This window comes from Amphiura filiformis, chromosome 11 (genome assembly GCF_039555335.1).
Source record: "Amphiura filiformis chromosome 11, Afil_fr2py, whole genome shotgun sequence".
In the NCBI taxonomy this organism is placed as follows: domain Eukaryota; kingdom Metazoa; phylum Echinodermata; class Ophiuroidea; order Amphilepidida; family Amphiuridae; genus Amphiura; species Amphiura filiformis.
Window position 1 is genome coordinate 44,663,414 of NC_092638.1, and position 9,450 is coordinate 44,672,863.

At 34.2% G+C, this 9,450-nt stretch overlaps 1 long non-coding RNA gene across 1 annotated transcript; it reads left to right on the plus strand.

The window, feature by feature from the left end:
- The first annotated feature begins 315 nt into the window (after positions 1-315).
- Positions 316-8,685, plus strand: LOC140164015 (uncharacterized). The gene is made up of 2 exons (XR_011860461.1): positions 316-643; positions 7,447-8,685. It is a non-coding gene; the product is annotated as an uncharacterized lncRNA (long non-coding RNA).
- The last annotated feature ends 765 nt before the right edge of the window (positions 8,686-9,450 follow it).

Consider the following 9,450-nt stretch of genomic DNA (forward strand, 5'->3'; position numbering starts at 1 on the left):
AGTTTTTAACAAAAGGTAGAAACAAAGAGTTCGATATCTTGTGATTCAAGTGGTTGGGCAGGATAATAGGAAACCACGTGACCAAAACCAAAACCAAAACTAAAACTAAACATTTTGAAATGACCGATTGTATAGCTTTTAATTTCTTAGTTTGTCAAGTGTCATATGTAATGTATTTTAAACTTGTTATATTATATATTTATGTATTTTGTATTTTGTAATGCTATTTTATATGGAACCAAATAAAAATCAATCAATCAATAAATCAATAAATCAATTAATCAATAGAGGAACACATCCAACTGGCTACGCCACTGCGCTCATGTGATGGTGATTCAAAAACTCATTAATTCCATTTTATTGATAACTATTAAATCGCAGGTGTTTCAAAGACGTGTTGATGGTTCAGAAGATTTTTACCGTTACTGGGCAGATTATAAGACTGGATTTGGTGACCTTGCAAAAGAACATTGGCTTGGCAATGAAAACATCTATGCCCTAGTTAACAATGGCAAAACATACCAGTTAAGGTTAGACTTAAAAGACGGGTCTGAGTATGCGTATGACTTGTATGCGTCATTTGTCATCAGCGACGAGGCTGGTAAATACACATTGACGCTTGGAGCCGATATTGGGGGAGAAGGTAAGTGAAAGCGAATCTTATGTGGGTGTGGACGATGGCCCTTGGTTATGGTCTGCACATACTGGGAGAGGGCTGGTACCCCGGTAGAATGTTAAGAGACTCGGACGCCCCAGTAAAAATACAAAGAGGAGAGAAGAAAATAGAAGAGAAACCCCGTCCCCCCTGTAGTTGAACTTTCTGGATCCGTGCTTTCTGTACTAAGAGGTACGAGACCTGTCTGCATTTGAAATTTTAAAACACTAATCATGATGATATAGCAAAAGTACACAATTGATTGACCAATAGAATATGAGAAGGTGACATTCATTTTTGCCGTGTGCTTCAAGGCCCTGCAATACTTGAAAGTAACAAACCAAGACACATAATATACAGAATTGACATTTAGTATGGAATACTGGTCTGGAAGGGGTCTGCATAAACCGCACGGGCTAAACATTTATTGGGGTGTGTCGGGAGAGTGTGTAAAATAATTGTTTGATTGAAAATGTGCTTCCATGAGTTTACATTTTTTTTTTTTTTTTTTTTTTTTCCAGTGTACATTTTACAATCATAGTTTACTCAGATAAATACAGAAATTTTGATTTCTATACACCAGGTATTTTTTAAATATTAAACAATACATAAACAGTACCAGCACACACACACTCTCACATACATATTTATATAGCATTTGATTTGTCTAGCTTTTACAATAAGAACAAAATGTTTAGTTGAAAAGTCCCTTCCAAACCTGCCATTTATTTTGATAAACTCGGTATTTTGAATCTTTTAAAAGAATGAATCTTTCCAATTTATGATAATATTCTATTTCCTTCTGAAGAGGGATAAAAGAAAGGGTTGAATTTTGGCATCTTTTTCTGTATATATAAAACTTAGTTAGAATGAGAATTAAATTGATAGCACTATTTAGTTTTCCTAAATCTGTCCCGAAAAGAATATGATTTCGGTTGAATGTGATAGGTATAACGAGTTTTTGTAAACACCAGGTTTCGAGCTGAAACCAAATGGGTTTAACCTTTTTACAATCTGATAAAAGATGAATTATCGTTTCGGGTTCCTTGTTGCAAAAAGTACATATATTATCATTTCTTTTGCCAATTTTAAACATAAATGTATTTGTGGTAAGAATTCCATTTAAAATTCTGTACTGAAACCACCGTAATTTTGTATCCATTGTACATTTAAATGGCAACAAAGAATATACCTTCCATTCATCATCTGAAAAGCTACTATTTAATTTTACTTCCCATTTTCGTTTTGCTCTTGGTATCTTTGAGGACATAAGTTGTTTACAGATTGATCTGCAACCTTTTTTATCTTTTAAAATAAAACTAAAATGAAATGGGATAAACGGCTTAGGAATTGCAATAAATGTAGCGTTTTCCGAAATAGATGCTTGAAATTACTCTTAATTGCGCAAATTACACTGTTGTATTCCAAAAAATTTAGCCGTAATCCATAATTTGTTTCAATTTCATTTCATGAAGAAAGAGAAAACGGTTTTGGTTAACATGGACAAGGTCAGAGACAAAATCAATACCTGCTGTCCGCCATTTTTTATAATTTATTTCTTTACCACCAATCTTAAACCATTCGTTTTCCCATAAACATGATCTTAACACATCATCAATTGTATTAGGATTGTGTTTTTCTTTACCTTAGACCAAGATAAAGAACTTCTTTCCAAAAACATTTTGGGAATTTTGTGCTACTTTTAGTGTATAATTTGCGCCCTTTTCAAGATCATTAATATTTATACCAGTTGAAATAGAAAAAAACATCAATCCTTTAGCATCAATACATCCATTTACAATTCGTCTAATCCATGTACATTTCAGTGCTTCAAAGAATAAATCTACTTTAACCAATCTTAATCCACCTTCAGAATAATCATTTGACAATTGATCTCTACTTATTTTATCTCTTGTACCTTTCCAAATAAAATTATAGATTTTCTTTTGTAAATCTTTTATAAAGTCTTTTGACGGGTTAGGAATTGAAAGAACAAGGTGGTTAAACTTTGGTATCAGTAGGGATTTAACTATAGTTATTCTTCCAAAAACTGTCAAGTTTCTTTTAGACCAGTGATGCATTACCTTTGTCACCGACTCCATAACCTTATCATAGTTCAAATTAACCATTTCAACCAAATTGGTTGAAAATTGTACTCCCAATGCAGAGAATTTTCCGTCTTCAACCCACTTTAGATTTTTATTTGTAATGCCAGGGTTTGGTTTTCTACCTCTAAGTGACCCAATATACACAACATTTGTTTTATCCTCGTTTATTTTCAACCCTGACAAACGCTCAAACAACTCCAGTGTTTTTAACGTTTGTAGTAAACTTTCATTACTTCCATTTAAGATCACAGTCGAGTCATCAGCGTATTGGGTGATTTTACAATTAATATGTTCAACTGTAATACCACATATATCAGTATTTTTTCGTATGAGACAGCCCAACATTTCAGCACAAATTAGAAAGATATAAGGGACAAAGGGTCCCCTGTCTGCAACCTCTACCTAAATCGAATTGTTTTGAGGAATTTCCATTTACCAAAACTGAGGATTGACTTTTATTATAAAAAGTTTGATCCATTTTGTAAAAGATGGACCGATATTTAGAAAATCTAATGTTTTAAAAATGAATTTATGAGAAACGGAATCAAACGCTTTTTCAAAATCTATAAGCAATAGCATACCTGGTTGGTCATGTAATTTTGTGTATAAAATTAAATCATAAAGTAATCTTATATTTTCTCCAATATACCTTCCTTTCATAAAACCTTTTTGATCATCATTTATTAGGCTTGGTAAAATCTGTTTCATTCTTTCAGCAATACACGATGAAGCTAGTTTATAGGTTATATTTAACAAAGTAATAGGACGCCAATTCTTTAGGAATTGTTTTGGTTTGTTTCCTTTAGGAAGGAGGGTAATAATCCCTAATCTCTGCGTAACTGATAATTCCCTGATTCATATGAGTAGTTCAGAGAACGTAAGAGAAAACCTCCCAAGTCTTGAAAAAAAACTTTCCAAAATTCAGTGGTAAACCCATCAGACCCAGGACTTTTATTGTTTGACATTTTCTTCAAGGCAGTTAAAAGTTCGTTATAAGTCAAATGCCCTTCGAGCTTTTTTAATTGATCTTGAGTTAATTGAGGTAAATCTGATCTTGAAAGATTTTTGTCGAATTCCTCCAAATATAAATTGTTGTCTTTACATTCATACAGTTTCGAGTAAAACTTAAAAGTTTCTTCCATTATTTGGTATTGATCTTTTATATCATCCCCGTTTGCATTTTGTAAATGAACGATTGCTTTATTTACACAGTTTCTTTTTTCCAAGTTCACAAAATATTTAGATGGTTTTTCTCCGTGTTCTATCCATCTTGCTTTGGATCGTAACATTACGCCTTCCATTTTTTCCTTCCTCATCTCCTCTAATTCGGACTTTTTAATTTCAACATTTTCTAAAACGTCTGTATTGTTTGAATCACCTAGCTCTTTTTCTAAAGTTTCTATATCTCTTTCAAGTATTTTTTCTTTATTTTTATTTTTTTGTTTTTTTCTGATGCATATTTGATCGTTTCCCCCTTATCTCCATGAGCAATACTTCAAGAAACAGTTGTTCATTTATCGTAAACTCGAGCTCACTTGCAGGGATTTGATTTATATTATTTAAGTTATATGGTGATACTGCATATTGTTTCTTAACTTCACTAATTTTTTTCTTAATCCTATCTATGTAATCAATATCTTTTAATAGCGTATTATTGAATTTCCAAAAATCTTTCCCACGTTTAATAGGAGACACGTCGAGCGAAAGACTAATAAGAGAGTGATCTGTTCGATATCCAGGGTCTATTTTAGATTTCACTAAATATGTTGTAAGCTCTTCCGATATCAGAAAAAAATCTAATCTGGACTGTTTTAAAGGAGTTGGTTGACGCCAGGTATATCTGCGAGAGTTTGGGTTTTGAAGTCGCCACGGGTCTATCAATCCAAGTTCTTCTTTCATTTCTAAAACAGTTTTTCTCGCTTTTGGATTATTTATGCGAATATAATTCGAGGTATCTAATTTTGGATCTTGAACCAAATTCCAGTCACCACATAACACACAATGGGCATTATCAAATGTTTCTATTACCCTTTTAATGTCGTGATAAAAGTTTGGCTTGTCATCATTTGGACCATATATTGATATAAGTGTTATACGAACATTGTTAATAGATACATCTAAAGCTACCCAATTTCCTTCTTCATCATTTTGTGTTGTATGGACTTTAAAATCTAAATTGTTATTGAGAAAATGGCAACTCCTCTTGAATTTGAGGCAAAAGAGCTAAAAAACGCTTCACCTCCCCATTCAGCTTTTACCATTATTTCCATATTCTTATCAAAATGAACATCTTGCAAACATAATATTGAAACACTTTTGTTACGCAAATAATGTAAAACATCTCTTCTTTTTGTTTAGCATTTAAACCCCGGCAATTCATTGATAGAATTTTAACATCATTAGCCATACTTAATCATTTTCAATGTCTATAATGGTATCATGGAACACATTTCATGAGGTAATTGTACATAGAAAACTCTAGACATACATATAAATTATACTTTGATAAATATGGCCACTCACCCGCACACGCAAACAGAACCATGCAAAAAAGAACATGTAAAAAAAACAAAGAAAATTGGAACAAAATCTTGGTAGATACCCAAAAAACAAACATAAAGAAACTAAAAAAGTATCTACACACCGCACTCATCTCCGAGCCGACATGGAAACAGCATTTAAGAAAGGCAAACTTTTTTTGTTTTTTTTTTCAGAATAGTAATTAGTAGCATGTTTTGTTTTTATCAATCAAGCTCCAAATATTACTCATTTTGTTCATATTATTGTTTTTGTTCAAAATCATACATAATTTAAAGTTGCATTTTTGGAATTTGTAAACAGTAGTATGTACATAGGTTTCCAAAATGAGTTTACATTATGGTCCTCATAATGTAGCGAATCTACCTAAAATAGCGGATTTAGGGAGGCTGAATTTGAGCTTTATGGGGGACACAATTTCGGACTTTACGCAACATTGTTCTGTTATTATCAAATTTACACGGGTTTGAGGTGATATTTCCTAAACGTCTTCAGCAACGTCTTCAGCAATTGGCAGCTCAAATACACTTGCAATGTACAAATTCTTTGAACATGAGAGGAGCTTGAAATATGGCTATTAAAAGTGGTACGTACTCAGAAAGTTTGAATGGCCCCCTGAGGTTACGGTACAAAAGAACTGCGCGGATTCTTGGTTGTCCAGTGAACTCACGCTGTTTCTTTGTGTACAGTAAGTTTATACTATTTGGCCTCAGTGGGTCATTCAAACTTTCTGAGTGCGTACATGTACCACTTTTCAGAGCCATATCATTTTTAAAACCCCTCCCACTTTCAAAACTGATAGATTACAAGTGCATTTCAGTTCTGATGAACACTTATTGGTATTTAGGTTCAGTAAATATCGCCTTAAATCTCAATAAATTTGATAATATCAGAATAATGTTTATCCCCACAAAAATCAAATTTAGTCTCCCTAAATCCACCATTTTGATAATTTGATAATATCAGAATAATGTTTATCCCCACAAAAATCAAATTTAGTCTCCCTAAATCCACCATTTTAGGCTAATTCACTACATTATGAGCAACATAATGTAAATTGATGGAAAGCACATTTTCTGTCAAACAATTACTTTACACCATATCCCAACTCACCCCGATTAATATTTATCCCCTTGCGGTATATGCAGACCCTTTCCAGAGCAGTCTTGGAATGGTGTGAAAAATTACAAACTGCCGTTACTGTTCATTTTCCTATACACAATACACAATACTCTCACCATTGACACGTGACCTCTACAAACAGTGTATGTTATAGGTATAAGGCATTGACTAGTTAACGTCACTGTGTAAAAAACAACCGGCCAATATTTAAAGTACTCACTGAAATTCTAGAAAATATAGTTTTGTAACATGTTCTAAATTTTAGCTAATATAGGGGTTTGGAAATATTCGCACTTTGGTGTTTTAGGAAGGAAGGGCACGGCACGGTCTGCAAAATTTTCTGTGTAAATCGAATGCATCTTTTACTGACTATCACTCACTTGTTTACCGCTCTCTTGCGAAGGGCATTAAAGCTAAACCACTTGACGGATATTTTTAAAACTTGGATGTCAATCAAGAATAATGAATACATTACATGTAGGCTAAAACTGAGTAGGTTGGGCATCTGCCAATGGTCGTACCTCCCTGTGAATGACAGATAACACCAAAAAAATTAAGAAATTGTTTCCAAACCGTGTTATAAGTCTACAATCATTATGTTTCTCATTTTCAAGAATGCTGGCTAACAATATGCAGACTATATTGTCTCATTTGGGGAACAAAGGCCCACCCAGTATTGTTACCTTTCGTTTGCTTTATAATCGTTCACCCAACTGAAACTATAATACCAGCTCATTGCAATATCTCACAGGTAAAACAGACACATGTGTAGTGTGGATTTAACCAGAGAAGATCTGATTTAACATAGTTGAGCTGTTTTCAATGAGTGTTATCTTGGTTTAATAGCTTTTAATGGGGTTTAAGTCCGGCAAAGGTCGTGGTGAATTCTACTGTAGAGATAACTGCATCATGATGCCATATTAAATGTCAAGTCTGTACTAGTACTATAACAACAGGCGAATTGTACGTTTTACAGTTACGTTTATAATAAGGCACGTTATTATTTATATTTCTTTTCCCCAGCGGGTAATTCATTCGCTTCTCATAATGGCCAGGCATTTACAACACGTGACGCTGACAATGATGTAAGTGGTCCTGGTATTAATTGCGCCGTTGCATGCAAAGGTGGTTGGTGGTACTTTAGCTGTCATTACGCCAACTTGAACGGACTCTATCTAAACGGATCTACTTCTACTCGCGAGGGCATTGAATATACCTCTTGGAAGGGTTTTGAATATTCATTAACTGCAACGGAGATGAAGGTCCGTCCAGCAGCTCCTTAAAATATATAGTAATTTTGTGATATGCATGGGTATTATTTAATTTGGACAAACCACTAACCCATACAAGTGGGCGTCCTCTTGAGATTTCATTTTAAACAACAATATCTCATGGAAGAGGGCGTGTCTCTTGGTTACCATGGTTATAATGACATATCAGACAAGTCTATTCCTGTTCTGGTAAAATATTCAAGTAGTACATTACATCATGCAACGGATTTTAACCTGATTGTAATGTGTTTAATACGCGGATTTAGGGTTTCTCTACAGGAAGTCAATTCGTGCCGAAATTCCTTCCCACAATGCAATATGCGTATTGCATAACAAAGAATATTGATTAACCTCCGAATTGTATATATTGTTATGCAAAACGCTTATTGCATTGTGGGAAGGAATTTCGGCACAAATTGACTTCCGGTAGAGAAACCCTAAATCCGCGTATTGAAATGAAAGAGAAGGAATCCCAATATGTAGATGGTATAAAACGTGAAGACAACAGCCAGATCTGGGCAGATCGTTGATGAAATGAAGTAAGCTGTGTTCTATGGATTAAGAGCAACAACGTGTTTACAAAGTTGAACACTTGGAATCAGTCAAATTGAACGAAGGAGACTTTGTATTACGCCACAAGTGCCGGCCATCCCAAAAGAAAGATTAATTTTTGGTCTCGTCGTCAAGCTGAGAACTGATTCAATAAGCTTCTCAAGTCTGTCGAATAGAGTATAATGCATGTATGAACTTCCAAATAGCAAAAAGTGAATGTTGAAAGTAACATAATTTTGAGTGTCATTATTGCCATAGGGGCCCAATAGTATATATTATCGTTACTTCGGAGGATCTTTGTGGTATCATAAACAAAAAGCTGGTAATATTTGTAGTAAGATCTGTTATACTGTTGTATCATTTATACATGTTTCATGTGCAAGCATTGCCCATATACATACAATACTTAGAAATAAATGATAATTTGCTTTGAATTATACCAGTTTGTTAATTGTGTATCATTAACCGAACTTAAGAGGAGTTAGTTAATGACCAATCTTTTTACCAAGGGCGAGCAACGCTACAATCCTACCACATGCAGAGATGCGTCACATCATGGGAAATACCAAACTGTGTGATAACAATTCTCATCTGCCGAAGTAGCTTTTGGCGGGAAGAGTATTACCCCCGATGTGAAGCATCTCTAGTAGGAGTGCAGCTTTGCCCCTCCCTCTAAATCGTCTCCAACACTAGAATTAGTATATATACTATATGTGACCGTACAGCACGAATGAGCCGTAAATGTCCTCAATTGTATTCTGAGTTACAGTGTAAATGGGCATGAAGGTCGTATTCATAGGTACCTAAATTTGGTGCTACGTGTACCTCATTTAATGAGATACACGTAGCACCAAATTGAAATACCTATGAATATGACCCTCATGCCCATTTTACACTGTAACTCAGAATACAATTGAGGACATTTACGGCTCATTCGTGCTGTACGGTCACATATAGGTAGTTATATACTATTGTGTGCCTGATAGAAAGTTATGTGAAAAAATAGAAATAACGTAATGAAATTTTTAGGTTTTTTTTTCAACAAATGCAATGGCAGTTTTGTTTTAACACTCTACATTTTCCCAAATTAGTAGTTGGTGGTTGGTAGTTCCTTTTAATATGTTTGCCCACCCCCTTCATGATCCTTGACTTGTCGCATGGACGTGATTTGTTTCTTCCTCTGCTTTGCGAAGAGTTTTCTCCT